The sequence below is a fragment of the Rattus norvegicus genome, chromosome 5 (assembly GCF_021556685.1).
Source record: "Rattus norvegicus strain SHRSP/BbbUtx chromosome 5, alternate assembly SHRSP_T2T, whole genome shotgun sequence".
NCBI classification, from domain to species: domain Eukaryota; kingdom Metazoa; phylum Chordata; class Mammalia; order Rodentia; family Muridae; genus Rattus; species Rattus norvegicus.
The window spans coordinates 134,874,939-134,902,312 of NC_141538.1; the positions used below are offsets into that span (position 1 = coordinate 134,874,939).

Consider the following 27,374-nt stretch of genomic DNA (forward strand, 5'->3'; position numbering starts at 1 on the left):
ATCATTGGAGCCCAATTCTACCACCAAAGCAAACACGGAATATCCAAACACACCAGAAAAGCAAGATCTAGTTTCAAAATCATATTTGATCATGATGCTGGAGGACTTCAAGAAAGACGTGAAGAACTCCCTTAGAGAAACACAGGAAAACATAAATAAACAAGTAGAAGCCTTCAGAGAGGAATCACAAAAATCCCTGAAAGTATTCCAGGAAAACACAAACAATTGAAGGAATTAAAAATGGAAATAGAAGCAATCAAGAAAGAACACATGGAAACAACCCTGGATGTAGAAAACCAAAAGAAGAGACAAGGAGCTGTAGATACAAGCTTCACCAACAGAATAGAAGAGATAGAAGAGAGAATCTCAGGAGCAGAAGATTCCATAGAAATCATCGACTCAACTGTCAAAGATAATGTAAAGCGGAAAAAGCTACTGCTCCAAAACATACAGGAAATCCAGGACTCAATGAGAAGATCAAACCTAAGGATAATAGGTATAGAAGAGAGTGAAGACTCCCAGCTCAAAGGACCAGTATATATCTTCAACAAAATCATAGAAGAAAACTTCCCTTACCTAAAAAAGTGATACCCATAGGCATACAAGAAGCGTACAGAACTCCAAATAGATTGGACCAGAAAAGAAACACCTCCCGTCACATAATAGTCAAAACACCAAATGCACAAAATAAAGAAAATATTAAAAGCAGTAAGGGAAAAAGGTCAAGGAACATATAAAGGCAGACCTATCAGAATCACACCAGACTTCTCGCCAGAGAGTATGAAAGCCATAGGATCCTGGACTGATGTCATACAGACCCTAAGAGAACACAAATGCCAGCCCAGGTTACTGTATCCTGCAAAACTCTCAATTAACATAGATGGAGAAACCAAGATATTCCATGACAAAACCAAATTTACACAATATCTTTCTACAAATCCAGCACTACAAAGGATAATAAATGGTAAAGCCCAACATAAGGAGGCAAGCTATACCCTAGAAGAAGCAAGAAACTAATCGTCTTGGCAACAAAACAAAGAGAAGAAAAGCACTCAAACATAACCTCACATCCAAATATGAATATAACAGGAAGCAAGAACCACTATTCCTTGATATCTCTCAACATCAATGGTCTCAACTCCCCAATAAAAAGACATAGATTAACAAACTGGATAGGCAACGAGGACCCTGCATTCTGCTGCCTACAGGAAACACACCTCAGAGACAAAGACAGACACTACCTCAGAGTGAAAGGCTGGAAAACAACTTTCCAAGCAAATGGTCGGAAGAAGAAAGTTGGAGTAGCCATTCTAATATCAAATAAAATCAATTTTCAACTAAAAGTCATCAAAAAAGATAAGGAAGGACACTTCATATTCATCAAAGGAAAAGTCCACCAAGATGAACTCTCAATCCTAGATATCTATGCCCCAAATACAAGGGCACCTACATACATAAAAGAAACCTTACTAAAGCTCAAAACACACATTGAACCTCACACAATTATAGTGGGATATGTAAACACCCCACTCTCATTAATGGACAGATCATGGAAACAGAAATTAAACAGAGACATAGGCAGACTGAGAGAAGCCATGAACCAAATGGACTTAACAGATAATTATAGAACATTCTATCCTAAAGCAAAAGGATATACATTCTTCTCAGCTACTCATGGTACTTTCTCCAAAATTGACCATATAATTGGTGAAAAAATGGGTCTCAACAGGTACAGAAAGATAGAAATAATCCCATGCGTGCTATCAGACCACCACGGCCTAAAGCTGGGTTTCACAACAATAAGGGAAGAACGCCCACATATATGTGGAAGTTGAACAATGCTCTACTCAACGATAACCTGGTCAAGGAAGAAATAAAGAAAGAAATTAAAAACTTTTCAGAATTTAATGAAAATGAAGGTACAATATACCCAAACTTATGGGACACAATGAAAGCTGTGCTAAGAGGAAAACTCATAGCTCTGAGTGCCTGCAGAAAGAAACAGGAGAGAGCATATGTCAGCAGCTTGACAGCACACCTAAAAGCTCTAAACAAAAAGAAGCAAACCAGTGAACTAGACTGGTGGGGGGAGGGCGGCAATGGGGGGAGGGTTGGGAGGGGAACACCCATAAGGAAGGGGAGGGGGGAGGAGGATGTTTGCCCGGATACCGGGAAAGGGAATAACACTCGAAATGTATATAAGAAATACTCAAGTTAATAAAAAAATAAATAAAATGTAAAAAAAAAAAGAAACTCTCATAAAGGCACAGTAATGGAAAATCTGGACCTCTGTGTAAAGATGAAGAAAATAATTGAAAGCATCATGTTACATGGCAAAATTTTTTGGGATATATGATATGTATATATGATATATATATATATATATATATATATATATATATATCAATGTGTGAAAAAGCTGTTTTTATGAAAAAAAAAGAAGCAAATATACCCAGGAGGAGTAGAAGGCAGGAAATAAGCAACTCAGACCTGAAAGCAGAAACAAAAAGGACCATAAAAGGGATCAAGAGAACCAAAAGTTGGTTCTTTGAGAAAATCAACAAGATAGATTAAACCCTTAGCTAGAATAATGAGAAGACACAGAAAGTGTGTCCAAATTAACAAAATCAGAAATGAAAAGGGAGACATAACTACAGATTCAGAGGAAATTCAAAAAATCATGAGATCCTACTTACAAAAGCCTATATTCAACAAAACTGGAAAATCTGTAGGAAATGGACAATTTCTTAGACAGATACCAGGTACCGATGTTAAATCAGGAACAGATAAACCAGTTAAACAACCCCATAACTCCTAAGGAAATAGAAGCAGTCATTAAAGATCTCCCAACCAAAAAGAGCCCAGGTCCAGACGGGTTTAGTGCAGAATTCTATCAGACCTTCATAGAAGGCCTCATACCAATAATATCCAAACTATCCCACAAAATTGAAACAGATGGAGCACTACCGAATTCCGTCTATGAAGTCACAATTACTCTTATACCTAAACCACACAAAGACCCAACAAAGAAAGAGAACTTCAGACCAATTTCCCTTATGAATATCGACACAAAAATACTCAATAAAATTCTGGCAAACCGAATCCAAGAGCACATCAAAACAATCATCCACCATGATCAAGTAGGTTTCATCCCAGGCATGCAGGGATGGTATAATATACGGAAAACCATCAACGTGATCCATTATATAAACAAATTGAAAGAACAAAACCACATGATCATTTCATTAGATGCTGAGAAAGCATTTGACAAAATTCAACACCCCTTCATGATAAAAGTCCTGGAAAGAATAGGAATTCAAGGCCCATACCTAAACATAGTAAAAGCCATATACAGCAAACCAGTTGCTAACATTAAACTAAATGGAGAGAAACTTGAAGCAATCCCACTAAAATCAGGGACTAGACAAGGCTGCCCACTCTCTCCCTACTTATTCAATATAGTTCTTGAAGTTCTAGCCAGAGCAATCAGACAACAAAAGGAGATCAAGGGGATAGAGATTGGAAAAGAAGTCAAAATATCACTATTTGCAGATGATATGATAGTATATTTAAGTGATCCCAAAAGTTCCACCAGAGAACTACTAAACCTGATAAACAACTTCAGCAAAGTGGCTGGGTATAAAATTAACTCAAATAAATCAGTAGCCTTCCTCTACACAAAAGAGAAACAAACCGAGAAAGAAATTAGGGAAATGACACCCTTCATAATACACCCAAACAATGTAAAGTACCTGGGTGTGACTTTAACCAAGCAAGTAAAAGATCTGTACAATAAGAACTTCAAGTCTCTGAAGAAAGAAATTGAAGAAGACCTCAGAAGATGGAAAGATCTCGCATGCTCATGGATTGGCAGGATTAATATAGTAAAAATGGCCATTCTACCAAAAGTGATCTACAGATTCAATGCAATCCCCATCAAAATACCAATCCAATTCTTCAAAGAGTTAGACAGAACAATTTGCAAATTCATCTGGAATAAAATTTTTTGGAATGGATTCAAATCAAACCCTGAAGAACTTGATAGGAAACCTAAATGCAAGCCAATCCATCATTGTGCCATATACATACATTTTTTTTCAGTTTCTTTTTTTTAATTTATTTAATACTTAATACTAATTCTTTGGTTTCCAGGCAAACATCCCCCTACCCCCTCCCCTTCCTTATGGGTGTTCCACTCCCAACCCTCCCCCTATTGCCGCCCTCCCCCCAACAGTCTAGTTCACTGGCGGTTCAGTCTTAGCAGGACCCAGGGCTTCCCCTTCCACTGGTGCTCTTACTAGGATATTCATTGCTACCTATGAGGTCAGAGTCCAGGGTCAGTCCATGTATAGTCTTTAGGTAGTGGCTTAGTCCCTGGAAGCTCTGGTTGCTTGGCATTGCTGTACATATGGGGTCTCGAGCCCCTTCAAGCTCTTCAGTTCTTTCTCTGATTCCTTCAATGGGGGTCCTATTCTCAGTTCAGTGCTTTGCTGCTAGCATTCGCCTCTGTATTTGCTGTATTCTGGCTGTGTCTCTCAGGAGCGATCTACATCCGGCTCCTGTCAGTCTGCACTTCTTTGCTTCATCCATCTTGTCTAATTGGGTGGCTGTATATGTATGGGCCCCATGTGGGGCAGGCTCTGATGGGTGTTCCTTCAGTCTCTGTTTTAATCTTTGCCTCTCTCTTCCCTGCCAAGGGTATTCTTGTTCCCCTTTTAGAGAAGGAGTGAAGCATTCACAGTTTGATCATCCGTCTTGAGGTTCATTTGTTCTAGGCATCTAGGGTAATTCAAGCATTTGGGCTAATAGCCAGTTATCAATGAGTGCATACCATGTAAGTCTTTCTGTGATAGGGTTAGCTCACTCAGGATGATATTTTCCAGTTCCAACCATTTGCCTACGAATTTCATAAAGCCGTTGTTTTTGATAGCTGAGTAATATTCCATTGTGTAGTTGTACCACATTTTCTGTATCCATTCCTCTGTTGAAGGGCATCTGGGTTCTTTCCAGCTTCTGGCTATTATAAATAAGGCTGCGATGAACATAGTGGAGTACCTGTCTTTTTATATGTTGGGGCATCTTTTGGGTATACGCCCAAGAGAGGTATAGCTGGATCCTCAGGTAGTTCAATGTCCAATTTTTTGAGGAACCTCCAGACTCATTTCCAGAATGGTTGTACCAGTTTGCAATCCCACCAACAATGGAGGAGTGTTCCTCTTTCTCCGCATCCTCGCCAGGATCTGCTGTCACCTGAGTTTTTGATCTTAGCCATTCTCACTGGTGTGAGGTGAAATCTCAGGGTTGTTTTGATTTGCATTTCCCTTATGACTAAAGATGTTGAACATTTCTTTAGGTGTTTCTCAGCCATTTGGCATTCCTCAGCTGTGAATTGTTTGTTTACCTCTGAACCCCATTTTTTGATAGGGTTGTTTGTCTCCCTGCAATCTAACTTCTTGAGTTCTTTGTATATTTTGGATATAAGGCCTCTATCTGTTGTAGGATTGGTAAAGATCTTTTCCCAATCTGTTGGTTGCCGTTTTGTCCTAACCACAGTGTCCTTTGCCTTACAGAAGCTTTGCAGTTTTATGAGATCCCATTGGTCGATTCTTGATCTTAGAGCATAAGCCATTGGTGTTTTGTTCAGGAAATTTTTTCCAGTGCCCATGTGTTCCAGATGCTTCCCTAGTTTTTCTTCTATTAGTTTGAGTGTGTCTGGTTTGATGTGGAGGTCCTTGATCCACTTGGACTTAAGCTTTGTACAGGGTGATAAGCATGGATCGATCTTCATTTTTCTACATGTTGCCCTCCAGTTGAACCAGCACCATTTGCGGAAAATGCTATCTTTTTTCCATTGGAAGGTTTTGGCTCCTTTGTCAAAAATCAAGTGACCATAGGTGTGTGGGTTCATTTCTGGGTCTTCAATTCTATTCCATTGGTCTATCTGTCTGTCTCTGTACCAATACCATGCAGTTTTTATCACTATTGCTCTGTAATACTGCTTGAGTTCAGGGATAGTGATTCCGATTCCCCCTGAAGTCCTTTTATTGTTGAGGATAGTTTTAGCTATCCTGGGTTTTTTGTTATTCCAGATGAATTTGCAAATTGTTCTGTCTAACTCTTTGAAGAATTGGATTGGTATTTTGATGGGGATTGCATTGAATCTGTAGATCGCTTTTGGTAAAATGGCCATTTTTACTATATTAATCCTGCCAATCCATGAGCATGGGAGATCTTTCCATCTTCTGAGGTCTTCTTCAATTTCTTTCCTCAGTGTCTTGAAGTTCTTATTGTACAGATCTTTTACTTGCTTGATTAAAGTCACACCGAGGTACTTTATATTATTTGGGTCTATTATGAAGGGTGTCATTTCCCTAATTTCTTTCTCGGCTTGTTTCTCTTTTGTGTAGAGGAAGGCTACTGATTTATTTGAGTTAATTTTATACCCAGCCACTTTGCTGAAGTTGTTTATCAGCTTTAGTAGTTCTCTGGTGGAACTTTTGGGATCACTTAAATATACTATCATGTCATCTGCAAATAGTTATATTTTGACTTCTTCTTTTCCGATCTGTTTCCCCTTGACCTCCTTTTGTTGTCTGATTGCTCTGGCTAGAACTTGAAGAACTATATTGAATAAGTAGGGAGAGAGTGGGCAGCATTGTCTAGTCCCTGTTTTTAGTGGGATTGCTTCAAGTTTCTCTCCATTTAGTTTAATGTTAGCAACTGGTTTGCTGTACATGGCTTTTACTATGTTTAGGTATGGGCCTTGAATTCCTATTCTTTCCAGGACTTTTATCCTGAAGGGGTGTTGAATTTTGTCAAATGCTTTCTCAGCATCTAATGAAATGATCATGTGGTTTTGTTCTTTCAGTTTGTTTATATAATGGATCACGTTGATGGTTTTCCGTATATTAAACCATCCCTGCATTCCTGGGATGAAACCTACTTGATCATGGTGGATGATTGTTTTGATGTGCTCTTGGATTCGGTTTGCCAGAATTTTATTGAGTATTTTTGCGTCGATATTCATAAGGGAAATTGGTCTGAAGTTCTCTTTCTTTGTTGGGTCTTTGTGTGGTTTAGGTAGAAGAGTAATTGTGGCTTCATAGAAGGAATTCGGTAGTGCTCCATCTGTTTCAATTTTGTGGAATAGTTTGGATAATATTGGTATGAGGTCTTCTATGAAGGTTTGATAGAATTCTGCACTAAACCCGTCTGGACCTGGGCTCTTTTTGGTTGGGAGACCTTTAATGACTGTTTCTATTTCCTTAGGAGTTATGGGGTTGTTTAACTGGTTTATCTGTTCCTGATTTAACTTCGATACCTGGTATTTGTCTAGGAAATTGTCCATTTCCTGTAGACTTTCAAGTTTTGTTGAATATAGGCTTTTATAGTAAGATCTGATGATTTTTTTGCATTTCCTCTGAATCTGTAGTTATGTCTCCCTTTTCGTTTCTGATTTTGTTAATTTGGACACAATCTCTGTGTCCTCTCGTTAGTCTGGCTAAGGGTTTATCTATCTTGTTGATTTTCTCAAAGAACCAACTTTTGGTTCTGTTGATTCTTTCTATGGTCCTTTTTGTTTCTACTTGGTTGATTTCAGCTCTGAGTTTGATTATTTCCTGCCTTCTACTCCTCCTGGGTGTATTTGCTTCTTTTTGTTCTAGAGCTTTTAGGTGTGCTGTCAAGCTGCTGACATATGCTCTTTCCTGTTTCTTTCTGCAGGCACACAGCGCTATGAGTTTTCCTCTTAGCACAGCTTTCATTGGGTCCCATAAGTTTGGGTATGTTGTACCTTCATTTTCATTAAATTCTAAAAAGTTTTTAATTTCTTTCTTTATTTCTTCCTTGACCAGGTTATCATTGAGTAGAGCATTGTTCAATTTCCAGGTATATGTGGGCATTCTTCCCTTATTGTTATTGAAGACCAGTTTTAGGCCGTGGTGGTCTGATAGCATGCATGGGATTATTTCTATCTTTCTGTACCTGTTGAGGCCCGTTTTTTGACCAACTATATGGTCAATTTTGGAGAAAGTACCATGAGGAGCTGAGAAGGTATATCCTTTTGCTTTAGGATAGAATGTTCTATAAATATCCGTTAAGTCCATTTGGCTCATGACTTCTCTTAGTCTGTCTACGTCTCTGTTTAATTTCTGTTTCCATGATCTCTCCATTGATGAGAGTGGGGTGTTGAAATCTCCCACAATTATTGTGTGAGGTGCAATGTGTGTTTTGAGCTTTAGTAAGGTTTCTTTTACGTATGTAGGTGCCCTTGTATTTGGGACATAGATATTTAGGATTGAGAGTTCATCTGGGGGATTTTTCCTTTGATGAATATGAAGTGTCCTTCCTTATCTTTTTTTATGATTTTAATTGAAAATTGATTTTATTTGATATTAGAATGGCTACTCCAGCTTGCTTCTTCTGACCATTTGCTTGGAAAGTTGTTTTCCAGTCTTTCACTCTGAGGTAGTTTGTGTCTTTTTCTCTGAGGTGTGTTTCCTGTAGGCAGCACAATGCAGGGTCCTCGTTGCGTATCCAGTTTGTTAATCTATGTCTTTTTATTGGGGAGTTGAGGCCATTGATGTTGAGAGATATTAAGGAATAGTGATTATTGCTTCCTGTTATATTCATATTTGAATGTGAGGTTATGTTTGTGTGCCTTTCTTCTCTTTGTTTTGTTGCCAAGACGATTAGTTTCTTGCTTCTTCTAGGGTATAGCTTGCCTCCTTATGTTGGGCTTTACCCTTTATTATCCTTTGTAGTGCTGGATTTGTAGAAAGGTATTGTGTAAATTTGGTTTTGTCATGGAATATCTTGGTTTCTCCATCTATGTTAATTGAGAGTTTTGCAGGATACAGTAACCTGGGCTGGCATTTGTGTTTTCTTAGGGTCTGCATGACATCAGTCCAGGATCTTCTGGCCTTCATAGTTTCTGGCGAAAAGTCTGGTGTGATTCTGATAGGTCTGCCTTTATATGTTCCTTGATCTTTTTCCCTTACTGCTGTTAATATTCTTTCTTTATTTTGTGCGTTTGGTGTTTTGACTATTATGTGACGGGAGGTGTTTCTTTTCTGGTCCAATCTATTTGGAGTTCTGTAGGCTTCTTGTATGCCTATGGGTATCTATTTTTTTAGGTTAGGGTAGTTTTCTTCTATGATTTTGTTGAAGATATATACTGGTCCTTTGAGCTGGGAGTCTTCACTCTCTTCTATACCTATTATCCTTACGTTTGATCTTCTCATTGAGTCCTGGATTTCCTGTATGTTTTCGACCAGTAGCTTTTTCTTCTTTACATTATCTTTGACAGTTGATTCAATGATTTCTATGGAATCTTCTGCTCCCCAGATTCTCTCTTCCATCTCTTGTATTCTGTTGGTGAAGCTTGTATCTACAGCTACTTGTCTCTTCTTTTGATTTTCTATATCCAGGGTTGTTTCCATGTTTTCTTTCTTGATTGCTTCTATTTCCATTTTTAATTCCTTCAACTGTTTGATTGTGTTTTCCTGCAATTCTTTCAGGGATTTTTGTGTCTTCCCTCTATGGGTTTCTACTTGTTTATTTATGTTTTCCTGGAATTCTTTCAGGCATTTGTGCGATTCCTCTCTGTAGGCTTCTACTTGTTTTCTAAGGGAGTTCTTCACGTCTTTCTTGAAGTCCTCCAGCGTCATGATCAAATATGATTTTGAAACTAGATCTTGCTTTTCTGGTGTGTTTGGATATTCCATGTTTATTTTGGTGGGAGAATTGGGCTCCGATGATGGCATGTAGTCTTGGTTTCTGTTGCTTGGGTTCCTGTGCTTGCCTCTCGCCATCAGATTATCTCTAGTGTTACTTTGTTCTGGTATTTCTGACAGTGGCTAGACTGTCCTATAAGCCTGTGTGTCAGGAGTGCTTTAGACCTGTTTTCCTATTTTCTTTCAGCCAGTTATGGGGACAGAGTGTTCTGCTTTCGGGCGTGTAGTTTTTCCTCTCTACAGGTCTTCAGCTGTTCTGTGGGCCTGTGTCTGGAGTTCACCAGGCAGGTCACTTGCAGCAGAAAAGTTGGTCTTACCTGTGGTGCCAAGGCTAAAGTTTGCTCGCGGGGTGCTGCCCACGAGCTCTCTGTGGTGGCAGCAACCAGGAAGATGTGCGCTGCCCTTTCCGGGATCTTCCGTGCACTAGGGTTCCAGATGGCGTTTGGTGTTTTCCTCTGGCGTCCGAGATCTGTGTGCAGAGTGCAGTCTCTTCTGGTTTCCCAGGCGTGTCTGCCTCTCTGAAGGTTTAGCTCTCCCTTCCACGGGATTTGGGTGCAGAGAACTGTTTATCCGGTCTGTTTCCTTCAGTTTCCGGTGGTGTCTCAGGCACAGGAGTCCTGCCACTCCTGGGCCCTCCCCTACGGGAACCCAGAGGCCTTATACAGTTTCCTCTTGGGTCAGGGATGTGGGCAGGGATGGACAGTGCTGTTGGTCTCCTCTGCTCTGCAGCCTCGGGAGTGCCCACCTGACCAGGTGGTGAGGTCTCTTTCCCACGGTGTTTGGGACCGGAGAGCTGCTGCGGGCCGGGATCCGCGGGTGTGGGACTTCCGGTAAACACAGGAAGTACCCGGTTCTAGAGGTATTCTGCCTCTGTGTGTCCTGAGTTCACCAGGCAGGTTTCTTGCAGCGGAAAAGTTGGTCTTACCTGTGGTTCCAAGGCTCAAGTTTGCTCGTGGGGTACTGCCTAAGTCCTCTCTGCGGCGGCAGCAACCGGGAAGATCTGCGCCGCTCTTTCCGGGAGCCTCCGTGCACCAGGGTTCCAGATGGCGTTTGGTGTTTTCCTCTGGCATCTGGATGTTTGCAGAGTGCAGTCTATTCTAGTTTCCCAGGCGTGTCTGCCTCTCTGTAGGTTTAGCTCTCCCTCCCACGGGATTTGGGTGCAGAGAACTGTTTATCCAGTCTGTTTCCTTCAGGTTCCGGCGGTGTCTCAGGTGCAGGGGTCCTGCCGCTCCTGGGCCCTCCCCTACGGGAACCCAGAGGCCTTATACAGTTTCCTCTTGGGCCAGGGATGTGGGCAGGGGTGGGCAGTGTTGGTGGTCTCCTCTGCTCTGCAGCCTCAGGAGTACCCACCTGACCAGGCTGTGTGGTCTCTCTCCTACAGGGTTTGGAAGGAGAGAGTTGCTGTGGGCCGGGATCCGCGGGTATGGGACTTCCCTACATTTTCTTTTTTAATTATTAAAAAATTTCATCTGGAATAACTAAAAACCCAGGATAGCTAAAACTATTCTCAACAATAAAAGGATTTCAGGGGGAATAACTATCCCTGAAATCAAGCAGAATTACAGAGGAATAGTGATTAAAAACTGCACGGTATTGGTACAGAGAGAGACAGATAGACCAATGGAACAGAACTGAAGACCCAGAAATGAACCCACACACCTATGGTCACTTGATTTTTGACAAAGGAGTCAAAACCATCCAATGGAAAAAAGATAGCATTTTCAGCAAATGGTGCTGGTTGAACTGGAGGTCAACATGTAGAAGAATGCAAATCGATCCATGCTTATCACCTTGTACAAAGCTTAAGTCCAAGTGGATCAAGGACCTCCACATCAAACCAGATACACTCAAGCTAATACAAGAAAAACTAGGGAAGCATCTGGAACACATGGGCACTGGAAAAAATTTCCTGAAAAAAACACCAATGGCTTAGGCTCTAAGATCAAGAATCGACAAATGGGCTCTCATAAAACTGCAAAGCTTCTGTAAGGCAAAGGACACTGTGGTTAGGACAAGATGGCAACCAACAGATTGGTAAAAGATCTTTACCAATCCTACAACTGATAGAGTGCTTATGTCCAAAATATACAAAGAACTCAAGAAGTTAGACCGCAGGGAGTCAAATAACCCTATTAAAAAATGGGGTTCAGAACTAAACAAGGAATTCACAGCTGAGGAATGTCGAATGGCTTAGAAACATCTAAAGAATTGTTCAACATCTTTAGTCATAAGGGAAATGCAAATCAAAACAACCCTGAGATTTCACCTCACACCAGTCAGAATGGTTAAGATCAAAAACTCAGGTGACAGCAAATGCTGGCGAGGATGTGGAGAAAGAGGAACACTCCTCCATTGTTGGTGGGATTGCAGACTGGTACAACCATTTTGGAAATCAGTCTGGAGGTTCCTCAGAAAATTGGACATTGAACTACCTGAGGATCCAGCTATACCTCTCTTGGGCATATACCCAAAAGATGCCCCAACATGTAACAAAGACACGTGCTCCACTATTTTCATAGCAGCCTTATTTATAATAGCCAGAAGCTGGAAAGAACCCTGATGCCCTTCAACAGAGGAATGGATACAGAAAATGTGGTACATCTACACATTGGAATATTACTCAACTATCAAAAACAATGCCTTTATGAAATTCATAGGCAAATGGTTGGAACTGGAAAATATCATCCTGAGTGAGGTAACCCAATCACAGAAAAACACACATGGTATGCACTCATTGATAAGTGGCTATTAGCCCAAATGGTTGAATTACCCTAGATGCGTAGAACACATGAAACTCAAGACGGATGACCAAAATGTGAATGCTTCACTCCGTCTTTAAAAGGAGAATAAGAATAACCTTGGCAGGGAATAGAGAGGCAAAGATTAAAACAGAAACAGAAGGAACATCCATTCAGAGCCTGCCCCACATGTGGCCCATACATATACAGCCACCCAATTAGACAAGATGGATGAAGCAAAGAAGTGCAGGCTGACAGGAGCCGGATGTAGATCGCTCCTGAGAGACACAGCCAGAATACAGCAAATACAGAGGCAAATGCCAGCAGCAAACCACTGAACTGTGAAAAGGACCCCCGTTGAAGGAATCAGAGAAAGAACTGGAAGAGCTTGAAGGGGCTCGAGACCCCTTATGAACAACAGTGCCAAGCAACCAGAGCTTCCAGGGACTAAGCCACTACCTAAAGACTATATATACATGGACTGACCCTGGACTCTGACCTCATAGGTAGCAATGAATATCCTAATAAGATCACCAGTGGAAGGGGAAGCCCTTGGTCCTGCTAAGACTGAACCCCCAGTGAACGTGATTGTTGGGGGGAGGGCAGCAATGGGGGGATGATGGGGAGGGGAACACCCCTAAAGAAGGGGAGGAGGAGGGATTAGGGGGATGTTTGCCCGGAAACCGGGAAAGGGAATAACACTCGAAATGTAAATAAGAAATTCTCAAGTTAATAAAAAAAATTATGTATCACTTAAATAGCACTAAATACAAACACATTTTAAGCATGTTTAAATGTGTAGCATAATGTAAACTATTCTACAACAATTCATTATCCTTCTGGCCTTAGTGTTTAATAAAAAGAATGCTAGAGAGCACCAATATATAATCATGCAAATTATCTACCATTAATAATTTACAAGGTGAATAATGTAGTTTGGATGTAAAGTATTTTAAGGTCAGAATGATGGCTATTTTTGATAGACTCAGTTCCCCAACATTGCTGCAAACTGGCTGAACTGCTCCAGTTAGGAGACTTGGACGTGTCTCCAACACTAACCAGCCACCAGGGGTCACTGACATCCTTGAGATAGCTAGACCGGAGATATTATGCCTGAATTTGCTGCAGGCTATCTTGGAAAAGAACAGATAAGAAGGACCCAAATGATAGGCTTCCAGGTGCTGGACTGGCTGCTACCAGTGGGGACAGATGTGCCAGCTGAGCTGGGCTCAACTTGCCTGGGTGGAGGCTGGAGACTGTTGCAAGTCCCATGGATCTTGATGCTTGCTCTATCTTCTGTCTGAGATAGAATGCACAGACATGCACACAAACACACAGCAGGATTTCTTTTCTCCACACTTTTCTGTCTTTCATTTGGCTCCCTGGATGCTCTCAATTTCGTTTCTGTTGCTATTGTTTTTTGGTTTTATTGCCAGACTTACATACAGTCATCAGCTATTTATAGACAGAGATTCTTGTATATTTTAAAAGCCTAGGCCTAAGAAACTGGAGTTTCCAGGGACTAAGCCACTACCTAAAGACTATACATGGACTGACCCTGGACTCTGACCTCATAGGTAGCAATGAATATCCTAGTAAGATCACCAGTGGAAGGGGAAGCCCTTGGTCCTGCTAAGACTGAACCCCCAGTGAATGTGATTGTTGGGGGGAGGGTGGCAATGGGGGGAGGGTAGGGAGGGGAACACCCATAAAGAAGGGGAGGGGGGATTAGGGGGATGTTTGCCTGGAAACCAGGAAAGGGACCAACATTCGAAATGTAAATAAGAAATACTCAAGTTAATAAAAAAAAAAAAAAGCTTAGGCCTGTATTTCCATTAGTGTATCTATAAGTGGAGCCAAGCAACCTGAAAAGGTCAACAAGCGAATGTCTTACATTCTACACAAAAAAGGGCAAGTGATAGGATATTATGATATTATGAGTTATAGTTCCCGTTAGAGGTCACTGTTTTATCCTTTAGTCTAACTTTAGGCAAGACTCGAATAAAGAAATACACAAAGCACGCTCTTCTTTAAAGTCTGGGTCAAACTGATAGGATCTTTCTTTTTCTCCATCTTTATTAAATTGGTTATTTCTTATTTACATTTCAATTGTTATTACCTTTCCCGGTTTCCAGGCAAACGTCCCCCTAATCCCTCTCCCTCCCCTTCTATATAGGTATTTCCCTCGCCATCCTTCTCCCTTTACCACCCTCCCCCCAACAGTCCTGTTCATGGAGGTTCAGTCTTGGCAGGACCAAGGGCTTCCCCTTCCACTGGTGCTCTTACTAGGCTATTCATTGCTACCTATGCAGTTGGAGCCCAGGGTCAGTCCATGTATAGTCTTTGGGTAGTGGCTTAGTCCCTGGAAGCTCTGATTGCTTGGCATTGTTGTTCATATGGGCTCTCAAGCCCGATCAAGCTCTTTCAGTCCTTTCTCTAATTCCTTCAATAGGGGATCCCATTCTCAGTTCAGTAGTTTGCTGCTGGCATTCGCCTATGTATTTGCCATATTCTCCTGTGTCTCTCAGGAGAGATCTACATCCAGTTCCTGTCAGCCTGCACTTCTTTGCTTCACCCATCTTACCTAATTTGGTGACAGTATATGTATAGGCCACATGTGGGGCAGGTTCTGAATGGGTGTTCCTTCAGCCTCTGTTCTAAACTTTGCCTCCGTATTCTCTGCCAAGGGTATACTTGTTCTCCTTTTAAAGAAGGAGTGAAGCATTCGCATTTTGGTCATCCTTCTTGAGTTTCATGTGTTCTACACATCTAGGGTAATTCAAGCATTTGGGCTAATATCCACTTATCAATGAGTGAATACCATGTGTGCTTTTCTGTGATTGGGTTACCTTACTCAGGATGATATTTTCGAGTTCCATCCATTTGCTTAAGTATTTCATAAAGGCATTGTTTTTGATAGATGGGTAATATTCCAATGTGTAGATGTACCACATTTTCTGTATCCATTCCTCTGTTGAAGGGCATCTGGGTTCTTTCCAGCTTCTGGCTATTATAAATAAGGCTGCTATGAAAATAGTGGAGCACGTGTCTTTGTTACATGTTGGGGCATCTTTTGGGTATATGCCCAAGAGAGGTATAGCTGGATCCTCAGGTAGTTCAATGTCCAATTTTCTGAGGAACCTCCAGACTCATTTCCAGAATGGTTGTACCAGTCTACAATCCCACCAACAATGGAGGAGTGTTCCTCTTTCTCCACATCCTCGCCAGCATTTGCTATCGCCGGAGTTTTGGATTTTAGCCATTCTGACTGGTGTGAGGTGAAATCTCGGGGTTATTTTGATTTGCATTTCCCTTATGACTAAAGATGCTGAACATTTCTTTAGGTGCTTCTCAGCCATATGGCATTCCTCAGCTGTGAATTCTTTGTTTAGCTCTGAACTCCATTTTTAATAGGGTTATTTGTCTCCCTGCCGTCTAACTTCATGACTTCTTTGTACATTTTGGATATGAGCCCTCTTTCAGTTGTAGGATTGGTAAAGATCTTTTCCCAATCTGTTGGTTGCAGGGACAGGCAGATAGACCTGTGGATTAGAACTGAAGACCCAGAAATGAACCCACACACTTTTAGTCACTTGATTTTTGACAAAGGAGCCAAAGCCATCCAATGGAAAAAAGATAGCATTTTCAGCAAATGGTGCTGGTTCAACTGGAGGTCAGCATGTGGAAGAATGCAGATCGATCCATGCTTATCACCTGTACAAAGCTTAAGTCCAAGTGGATCAAGGACCTCCACATCAAACCAGATACTCTCAACTAATAGAAGAAAAAGTGGGGAAGAGTCTCGAACACATGGGCACTGGAGAAAATTTCCTGAACAAAACACCAATGACTTATGCTCTAATATCAAGAATCGACCAATGGGATCTCATAAAACTGCAAAGCTTCTGTGAGGCAAAGGACACTGTTGTTAGGACAAAACTGATAGGATCTTAGGGTGCTTTTTGGCCTTTCTTTAAGAGAAAAGGTGCACCTTAAATGTTCCCTTTGTAACCCTCCCCCCCTTCCTGTCCCAAGAGCATCCTCTGGAACTTACTTTATCTTTCCTTACCTCATTAGTGACCATAGAAAAGAAGAAACATTTTGGAACACTTGCTCCTATTAATGGAGACTCGAATTCTCTGTATTATCTCTTTACTCATTAGCAATTGTAAGGAAGGAGAGACTACTGACTATGTTCTTACCTATGTGATTCCACATGACCTTAATGACCTTGGATTTTGGTGGATTCTGCATTTATCTGGTTAATCATAGCCTGTTTATGTGGGACCTGCCATCCAAAACAAGTAAAGACTATTGCCATGAGCTTTTCTGCCGGCCCTTTTTCTTCCCTGAATAATGATTCTGACACTTAATTATTCATGAATAAATGCTTAGGTCATAAGCTTTGGACTGTTCCCTGACTGTCTCATAACTTACATGACTCATCTGTTCTAGTCTCTTTCTGCCACATGGCTCTCCTCAGTTTCATGCGTCTCCCCTGTGTCCTTGGTGAAAATTTCCCACCTCTGTCTCTCACAGTTCTGTCTTTCCTTCTGAATTCCCACCTTCTACTTCTTGCCTTTTGGTAAGGGCCATCAACTTTTTATTGACAGATGATGCTTCTACACAGTTCACAGGAGATTATCTCTACAAAAGACTACCAGCATAGTATCTATTGAGCCTCATGTGTCGGGAAAGCTTAAGGAATTTCTAATGATTATGAAGGCTAGGGAATATCTTGGCCTCTCTGTATATCTAGCTTCTGACCCCCCCCCCCAATCCTTAATGTACCCATCCCTATTATGTCTTTCCAATTTAGCTAGAAAGCAAGTATAATAGTTTACAAGGCAAATTTCCCATTAAAAGAGGGCTACCACTAGGACTGCATGGATTAGGAGAGCCTCTCTGTAATTTACCACATGTAACTTATATTTAAATCCTTGCAATCTAGAGAATCTAGTAAAGAGAAAACACAAAAAAAATAAAAAGAAAACAAAATTGGAGAGAGGTAGCCTTAGAATATCCTTGGTCTTTAGCTTATCTGTGTGATAATAACAAAGTAAAAACATGGTGAGGTAATCTTTTTGTGCACTGTGTAGAGGTTGTCTTTTTATTATTCAAATGGCTATTTCTGTACTGGCAGAGAGCTGAGTACTGTCCAGACTTTAGTATTGTTATTTTAATGAAGCATCACCTGCCTCAGTGTTCTATAATATATATCTCCATCCCTTCTGATTGGTTTAATAAAGATCTGATGACCAATGGCTGAGGCAGGAGAGAAAAGGCAGGATGTCCGGCTGGAGATGGGCTCAGTGGGAAGAATCAGGCACAGGAGGAATGAGTCAGCAGATACAGAGGTGGATGGAGGTGAACATCAGCAGAGAGGTAGACCAGGTCACTTGGTGGGATGCTTTCAGAATTAGTCAGGTTAGACCAGCTGTAGGTACCCCAAGTTAAAGGCCTCAGCTTTTAAAATATACAACAGTCTCTGTGTCTATGTACAGCTGATGACTCCGAAGGCCAGCAATAAAACCAAACAACATTAGCAACAAAAACAGTTGGTTCTCACCCTCAAATGTAACCAGGGTGGATCTCAAGTTAAATACTAGTGAAGATACATACTTTTCTTAGTTTGATCCCCCTTGATTCATGACTTTATAAAGTTTAAAGATTCAAAGTTTAAAAAGGATAACCTTTCAAAATCAAGTGTCTGTCTCTGATAGAGCTCTAAGGGGGGAAATGGTTTTGGCCTACTGACAACCCCATTTCCAAAGCATAGCCCAGCAGAAAAGACACACCTGGATGAACCTATTATGCAACTTAGAAAGAGGACAAATACCCATCATCACAGGACTCAACACAAACCTATCCAGCATACACCACTGGGTTCCTTCTGTCTCCTCTGATCCTTTAGAAAAATAACTAATTGATATCTTCCCTTATTTCCCGGCGAGCAAATGCCTTCTGCAGATGCATTATATTGATGAATTGCCACATACAGTTTGAATTCACCAAGAAAATAGTCTCTGGAGAGGGGATTCAGCCTTCCTACTTCAGATTCATGTACGTTTGTCTGAAAGTATCCCCCAAAGCCTGTTAGAACTAGATTAAAAGTCCTTATTGCTAAAAACACTGTGAGTGGCCACAGGATGTGGAAAACTAAGGCTGGGACTGAGCTGGAAGCTCTCTTCTGGCTGATTTCCATCATGTTGAAATGAATCAGAGGATGCTGGGAAAGAAGTGTCACCAGACTGACATCTGGACCTCTGGGAAGAATAAAGTCCCAATTGAGGAGGCCACTGCTGTTGTTTTGCTCCTGTCAAATTGTCTGTGAATATTTGTACCTATCCCCACAGGTTAATGCTATTGTCAGATTCCATGAAAGGTAAGTTTTTTTCCTGTATTAGGAAGGAAAGCCTCAAGTCCCGAGACTAAATGTTACTATAGCAATGTGGCCTAATTAGCGGTAAGTGAGAGAGAAAGAATTAAATATCTATATTACACTCTGTTAGGCTCAGAAAATATTGAGCAAGAAGGAATGGAAAAAAATTTAAGAGCCAGAGGAAAGAGTAGCATTTTGGATAGTCATTTCACCTGAATAGAAATACTTCATTGTGGTGGTTGGGATGTGCTTGGCTCAAGAAGAGGCTCTAGGAGGTATGTTCTTCTTGGAGTAGGTGTGGCCTTGTTACAAGAAGTGTGTCATTGTGGGAGTGGGCTTTGAAACCCTCTTCCTAACCACTTGGGAGCCAGTCTGCTCCTGGCTTCCTATGGATGAAGATGTAGAACTCTCAACTTCTTCTCCTGCCTGCCAGAATGCTGCCTTCCTGCTATGGTAATGATTGACTGAACCACTAAACCTGTAAGAAGCCCCAATTAAATGTTATCCCTTATGAGAGTTGCCTTGGTCATGGTGTCTTTTCACAGCAATGGAAACCCTAAGACATCCATTATAGCATAAAAACTAAATATAATATAGACGTTCCAGGAAGCTCCTGAAACTTGCAGTGGTTCACAAGGGCCTTCTTCAAGACTGTACAAGCTGGAAAAACACGTTTAGGTAGGGCCCCCATAGATTCATTTGTTCAGAGAAGCCTAATGGGGGCCAGGAGTGGAATGTGATGGTTTGGATATACTTGGCCCATGGAGTGACACTATTAGGAGGAAGAAGAAATAGACCAACTGACTTGCCTAAAAGTTAGGCTCCAAAGCTATACCTTTTATTAGTCATCACCCAATCAGGGGAGACTCTTTGGTGATACAGATAACTCTGGGTCACCCACGTTAAGTAAGTCACCCCTCATTATTTTTTGTAAGTAATCCCAATAAACTCTCTGCCTCACTGAGTTGAGTTTGACTGGAATCAAGTCTGCCTGTTGTCAGCGCCCCTATACAGGGTGAATAGATGTTCATTCAATTCATCCTTGGAAAAGACAGACAAAAATCACAGAGTCAAACTATTTGGTAAATGGCTCAATTGAACCTTCAAAACACTCCTCCTCCTTCTCCTATTAATTCTCCACCTCTTTTTCTCTTCCTCTTTTCCCTCCTCCTCCCCTTCTTCTTCTCTTTCTCCATCTTTCCCCTCCTCTCCCTCTTCCTTCTTTATTTTATTAGAATTGTTTTTTTTTTCATACAATATGTTCTGATTATGGTTTCCTCTCCTCTAAACTTCTGCGGTCCTCGAACTTCCTATCCCAGCTGAATGCACACTTTCTGTCTCTCATTAGAAAACAAACGGGCATCTAAAGAATTAAAAAAAAAATGAAATAAGATAAACCAAACCAAAACCAAACGAACTGGATCAGGACAAAACAAACAGAAAAAAAAGAGCCAAAGAAATGCATGAGGAACCCATATCAATACAGAAACACACACCCTCATACACAGAAGAATCCCATGAAAACACAGAACCAGATTCTCGATTTTGCTGATGATCTTGATGTTCTTGCCCTTCTCTCCCAGGACCTTCCAAACTTCATGCACATCAGCTGCCTTGCAGATGAAAGATGCAAACACCAGGTCCACACCCTGCTCCACCCCAAACTTCAGGTCCTAGACGTCCTTTTCTGACATGGCAGGCAGGTCCGCAGCAACTCCAGGCAGGTTCACACCCTTCTTGCTGCCCAAGGAGCCACCATTCTCCATCTCTGACACCAGGTAGTCAGCACCTTTCTCTTTGACCTCAGCGAGATGAACCCTTCGTCCACGTAGATCTTGCTGCCCGCCTCCATCAACTTGCAGATGTTCTTACAGTCCAGCCACCGGATGATTTTGTCGCACTTCTCCACATAGGCATTGTCCAGGTGATCTTCAGAGTGGCTCCCTTCTTCAGCTCCACCTCTGCGGTGCGGCTGCCCTTGGTGAGTCCAGTTCTGATCTCCGGTCCCTTTATGTCCAGAGCCACTGCAATGGGACAGTAGAGAATGCGACCAGATGCCAAGCTTTCTGTGGCTACACGGACATTCTTGATGGTCTCTGCCTGGTACTCATGAGTTCCATGAGAGAAATTCAACGGAGCCACATTCATCCCAGACTTAATCATCTCCTTCAGCATCTCCACAGATCGGGAAGCAGGGTCAATGGTACACATGATGCCAGTGTTCTGGGCCGTGATGGGAGTGGAGTCCATGTCCAGGCAGCACACATGTTCCAGGGAGGTGTCAGCTCTGGCTGCATGGAGCTGTTGGGTCTGAATGAAGGCAGTCCCTGCTTCGCTGTGTGCCTGCGGCATGGTCCCTGAGGTCCTCGGTCAGACTTTGAATCCTATTGCAATACCTAAAGTAGATGTCTGAGTCAGGATGCGCCTCTGTTCTGCATAGCCTTCTGGATCTTATAATCTTTCTACCTCCTTTTCAGAGCTCCATGAGCCCCAAAGGGAAGGATTTGATGGAGACATCATTTTAGGACTCAAGGACTAACACTCTGCCCACTGTCTAGCTGGGGGTCTCGGTATTTTTCCATCTACTGTAAAAGGACATTTCTCTGATGATATCTAATCAAGGCTTTGATTTATGAGTATAGAAGAATGTCAGTAGGAGTTGTTTTGTGGCCGTGTTTCTGTAACAGAACAGTATCATTTTGTTTTTCCCTGGGTCTCTGGTCTATCTTGTCTTATTTTTGGGAATGTGTTCTATCTCACAGTGGAGGCCACAGTGTAGATATTGTTTGGTTACTCTCATAAGCTTTGTACAACTGTTGCACTCAAATATCTTGCAAGCGGTTCATCCTTTTAACTTGCTGAGTTTTTAAGTAGATTAGTGTTTACCTTTCTCCTTCAGTGGAGTACCGAACACCTACCTTCCAGTACCATGAACATTAATCCACAGGAATGAATGTTCTAGATAGGTACCAGCTTGACTTCATTGTGTTCAATAAGATGTATAGACGTGGTCTTCAACAGTAGGGCCTTACTGCATGTTTGTGGAGAACAATCAACAGACTTCTCAATGCCCTGAGTTGTGTGCAGTTTCTCATGGAGCAACTTTGGCCAACAACTCAATTAAATGTAACCCATTCCGGTCACTGGAAGCATCATTTGGTGTCAGAAGTCATTTCCCGTTTCACTGAAGCAGAGAAGTCTGCCTGCTAGGCAAGAGTCAAGGCCAAGTTCAGGAATTTTGTCCTGAGAGGCATCTTTTAAGTCCACCTTGGATGGCTGAGGAAGGAAAATATCATGTTAATTATGTATCTGGGATAGGCAGCAACAGCTTATCTGTAAAGGAAAACTGGTTGTTAATTAACGATTAAATAATGGTTATCAGTATAGTTGTTTTGACCAGTGGGAGTAGATTAGATGACTTTTAAACCTTAAAGGAAATTTGGAAAATTTTTAGACATAAATCACGAATGCTAGGGAGAAAATAAACATTTAAATAAAGAGACATGAAAATTTTGGGTTGAGAAGCACGAACATTGTCTTAGGTGTTCCTGTTAGAGAGAACAAACATTTAAACAAAGCCTGAAAACTTTTGGGTCTCCTGTATGTTTTTCCATTGTCTTTGGCTGGCCTAGATTTAGGGGGGAGGGACCCGCTTCAGCTATGGCTGTTTGCTCTAAGCAGATTGATCTCTGTGTTTTCCCTGTTTGTTTTTTCTTGGCCGGTAAATCCTAAATGTAGATTGGAAGGAGATGAAAAGGCCAACTTTGAAGAAAAGCTCAAAGGAAAAAATAAAGTCTTGATAGCACAGTCAGGGGTAAAGGGAGTGAGAAGCAGTTGTTGGGTTAATGGTGGGGGTCTGCTCTGCCACAGGGCATGCTGCTCTTGGAGGCAGGACAGGGGGAGTTTGGCCAAGCTTACCCCACCCTGCCAGCGAGCGGGGAGGTGGGAAGCTGCAGGAACACCACTCCTGGGGTGGGGAAGCTCAGTCTGAGTCTTTGTCTTGTCTTGTCAGCAGTTGGCTACAGGCTTGGGCTTAACAGCTGGGAACATAGAGAAGCCTTCCACAGGAGTTGAGTCTAGGCTCTGTAAGCGAAGGACTTCTCTACAGCTCCAGAAGGCAGGTCTCAATGGAAAGAGACAATCCATGGCTCTAAGGCATTTATTGTCACGGAGAAAAGTGGATGAGAAAAACTGTACCCCAACTTCTCAGGGCGGGCCTGAGATTAAAAACCTTTGGCAGGGAGGAGTGTCTAGGAAGAAAGGCTAAGCTTCTGGGCCTTTAGGTACCTCATTATAATGATGAGCAGTCTATTTCTAATAGGGGGGCATTGGCAGTGATGGCTGAAACGTGTGGTAACCCTCTTTGTGGGGAGCCCCAGACTGTCTCTTGCATCTTTTTTCTATCTTTCCTATAATCATCCTTACACACCCCTCAGAGGAGTGTTCAACTTCATACTGGCTCGTCTGCTACAATTTGGTAATGAGAGCTATCCAGTTGGGTCTCCATCTCTCTCACTATTTGACAGCTTCATTTATTTTGCATTCATACATGTATATATTTTAGGAAGGTTCCACTGTGTTGGGTTTCTATATGAACTCTGGATGGCCAATTATTTGATTCTCCAGTTCATTTCCCATCCATTCATAACTATTTATTTTCTTTCCCCTTCCTAGGGAGAGCCCTCTTGTCCCTCCATCTCCATACTCTTTGTGCCTAACCTCTGAGGTTACATGGATTGTAGCCTTCTTCTCAAAGACTTAACAGCTAACAGTCATATATAAGTGAATGCATACTATGTTTGTCCTTCTGGGCCCAAGTTACCTCTGAAGTGGAAACTTAAGGGTTCTTTGGAAAGTTTATTGTGTTGGATGTTGTTTTGCTGGGGCAAACACATGAAAAAAAATTTCACTGAAGCAGACATAGGTGAAAGGATGTTCTGCTAAAGCAAGCATGTGAGAGAATTGTGATGAAGGATTTATTGCTAAATGTAGGGAGCGGCACGCATATATAAAGATGGCGCCGACATCTGGTGTACCAGTGCCATTCTGGTGGTAAACAACAGCACTGCTCATGTGCAGAGTTGCCTTGGGCACTTGCCCGACTAGGGCGACACTATGCTAATGAGGCGATTTATGTTCCACCAATCCCTGGGGGACAAGCAGCATAACAATTGCCTGCTATCCATAAAAGGCGAGCGCTTTTGTCGCTCAGGGTCCCCATATCAACAGTGAGGTGGCCCTGCAATAAAGGCTGTTGAGAAGAATCCAACCGTGTTGTGTCTTCCTTTCTGGCCGAGGTGGGCGCGACAACTGGTGGCTCGTACAGCGACCCGAGGACATCCTCGTGGATTCAGAACTCTTCAATCTCAGGACGGTGACGTCAGTAAGTTCCCGGGTAAGGGACAATAAAGTTCCCGGATAAGGGACAATAAAGTTCCCAGGTAAGGGACAATGAAGTTCCCGGGTTAGGGACAATAAAGTTCTCTGGAGATGAGCAGAGACGATGAAAGCCTTGGTGTAGAGGCCAAGTGAAAAAGGGGATACAAGGTAGAGCAATGCTTTTCTCCCCCGGTTGACCCTTTGTGGGTAGGACTCATAAATTTGTTCCTTTTCTTCCTTATGTATTGGATTTGTTTTTTTCTGAATTGCCACTAACCCAGACATGAGTGCATCTGCTGGGAATAGCCACGCAGGTGCTAGACTACTAAGTCTTGTGTAGATAAATGCACTAGCTTACCCTGCTCATAACGCCGATCATAGATAAGGTCGTGTAGTATGGGAAACTCACAGTCTAGCCCGCTTTTGCCAGCTCTCCAAGAACTCTTCAGCCAGCATAAGCTTAAAATCGAAAGGAAAATCCTAGCGAGTTTCCTTGAGGAATGTGATCGCTGTGCTCCATGGTTTATAGTTTCAGGATCTCTTACCCTACGAGCATGGGATAAATTGGAAAAGGATCTGGATAGGGAAACAACAGAGGCCAAGCTTAAATCAGGGACAAGACCGCTGTGGTGAATGGTCCGTGCCTGCATGGAAAATAAAAAATGTGAGGAAGCTGCTAAGACGGGTTAAAAAATCCTTACAGAACAACAAGAAAGTATGTCAGAGGGAGAGAAAGTTTTGAAGGAAGGAACGAAAAGAAAGGGAGGAAAGGGAGTAAAAGAAAAGACAGAAAAAAACAAGGAGAGGATAGAGAAAGACAGGAGTAATAATCCAGACCTAGAGACAAAGAAAATATATCCCTCCTTAAAGGCATTGACCTTGGGAATGTCAAGTGACTCAGAGCTTAGTGAGAATGATTTGGTGGACCTTGAGGACGAAGCCGATCGGTATGAGAAAGAGAGATATCATCCGGACTGGCCACATGCCAGCGCTATGTGGCAACAAGCCAAAGAACTAGGCAAGAAAGGAATTTTACCAACAGCGCCTCTGTACAATCCTCAACATAGACCTGCAAAGGGTATTTCCTTTTGCCCAGAGGTGTGGAGAGAACTAGGCCTTAGTTTCCCAGTATTTTTGGATGCTAATGGGCAATGATATCATGAGCCCATTGATTTCAAGACTATAAAACAGTTGGCGGAATCTGTTAGGACTTATGGAGTGAGTGCAGCTTTTGTTATTGCTCAAGTTGAAGCTCTTACCAGGAACTGTTTCACTCCTGGAGACTGGGGAAGTTTAGCCAGAGCCTGCCTCTCTTCAGGTCAGTACTTGGACTGGAAATCTTACCTCTATGAAAATGCTAATGCTCAGGCTGCCATTAACTTAGCTTCAGGGGCAGATGCTCAGAGGCATTGGGATGCCGACATGCTGTTAGGATTGGGGAGGATCTGGACCAGACTGGTTATCCAGAAGAAGTGTACAGGCAAGTCAATGAAATAGCCATTAAGGCATGGAAGGCACTACCCAACAGGGGTGCAGTCTCCGGGAACCTCACCAAGGTTCCTCAGGGGCCCACAGAGCCCTTCTCAGACTTTGTGGCCCACATGGTTGAAGCTACCACTAAGATCTTTGGAGACTCTGATACAGCAATGGCTCTTATTAAACAGTTGTGTATGAACAATGTACAAAAGAATGTAGAACTGCCATAACACCATATAAACATAAAGGATTAGAGATTTGGATGAAAGTTTGTAGAGAGCTAGGAGGACCATTGACTAGTGCTGGTACAGTTAGGAAAAGGAACAGCCATGGATACTTATTTCAAATGTGGCCGTAAGGGACATTATCGAAGACAGTGTCCTAAGAGAAATGAAGATAGAAGTAGAGAAAAACCTAGACCACCTGGGTTATGGCCACGGTGTAAGAAGGGAAATCACTGGGCAAATGAGTGTCGATCTGAGAAAGATCTGGATGGCCGACCCCTATCGACAGGATATGGAGGTGCACGGCCAAAAAACGGATTGTGGGGCCCATGTCCCCAGGGCCCTCAAATATATGGGGCTCTACAAAGCCAAGAGATACGGAGACCTTGGCCTTCCCTTTGCCATCTGAGGGACCAAGGAGAGCCACTAAAGGCTCCGCAGGACTGGACCTGCACTCCACCACCCGACTCATATTAACCCCTCAGATGGGAGTACAGCTCATAGATACAGATTTTAAAGACCCCTTCCAGAAGATACAGTTGGTTTATTATTGGGACGCTCCTCTTCTGCCTTAAAAGGCCTACAAATTGTACCTGGGGTTATAGACCCTGACTATCAAGGCACTGTCAAAATCTTGGTAGCCTCCCCCCCGGGAAATCACCCCTACTTCCCCTGGGGATAGAATAGCTCAGTTGCTGCTCTTGCCTAGCTTGCATAAGCATTTTCCTGCTATAAATAGAACCAGGGGAGACAAGGGCTTAGGATCCACGGGATCCCGAGTTGCTTTTATATCATTGGAGTTGAATGACCACCCGATGTTAACCCTGACTGTAGAGGGACGATCATTCTTGGGGTTATTAGACAGTGGAGCAGATCGCAGTATTATCTCTGCTCAGGATTGGCCACCCAAATGGCCTACACGAGCATCTTCTCAGGCCTTATGGGGTCTAGGGTATGAGAGGATTCCTTTAATAAGCTCAAGGGAACTGACATGGAGAGATACAGAGGGAAGATCAGGAAGATTCACTCCCTATATTACAGACATTCCTGTGACATTATGGGGCAGAGACGTCTTAGTGATTCTAGGTATGAAATTGACTAATGACTACTCCCCTCAAGTTAAGGATATGATGACAAGAATGGGATACATGCCTAATAAAGGTCTAGGAAAAAACTTACAAGGGCAAATTGACCCAATAATGGCAAAACAAAAACAAAACAGGACAGGACTGGGTTTTTCCTAGGGTCCATTGAGGGAGGAATACACATTACGTGGAAAACCAAGGAGTCCATATGGGTTCCTCAATGGCCTCTATCCTCTGAAAAATTAAAAGCTGCCGCTGATTTGGCAGCGGAACAATTACAATTAGGACATATTCAACCATCTAGGTCACCTTGGAACACACCCATATTTGTTATTAAGAAAAAATCAGGAAAATGG

At 42.3% G+C, this 27,374-nt stretch overlaps 2 pseudogenes across 1 annotated transcript in view; one reads left to right on the forward strand and one right to left on the reverse strand.

Moving 5' to 3' along the window:
• The window catches only part of Cyp4a8-ps1 (cytochrome P450, family 4, subfamily a, polypeptide 8, pseudogene 1), a 140,399-nt pseudogene that overhangs the window by 64,710 nt on the left and 48,315 nt on the right, over positions 1–27,374 (forward strand). The window lies entirely within an intron of this gene.
• Pkm-ps4 (pyruvate kinase M1/2, pseudogene 4) lies at positions 14,291–21,206 on the reverse strand (annotated as a pseudogene).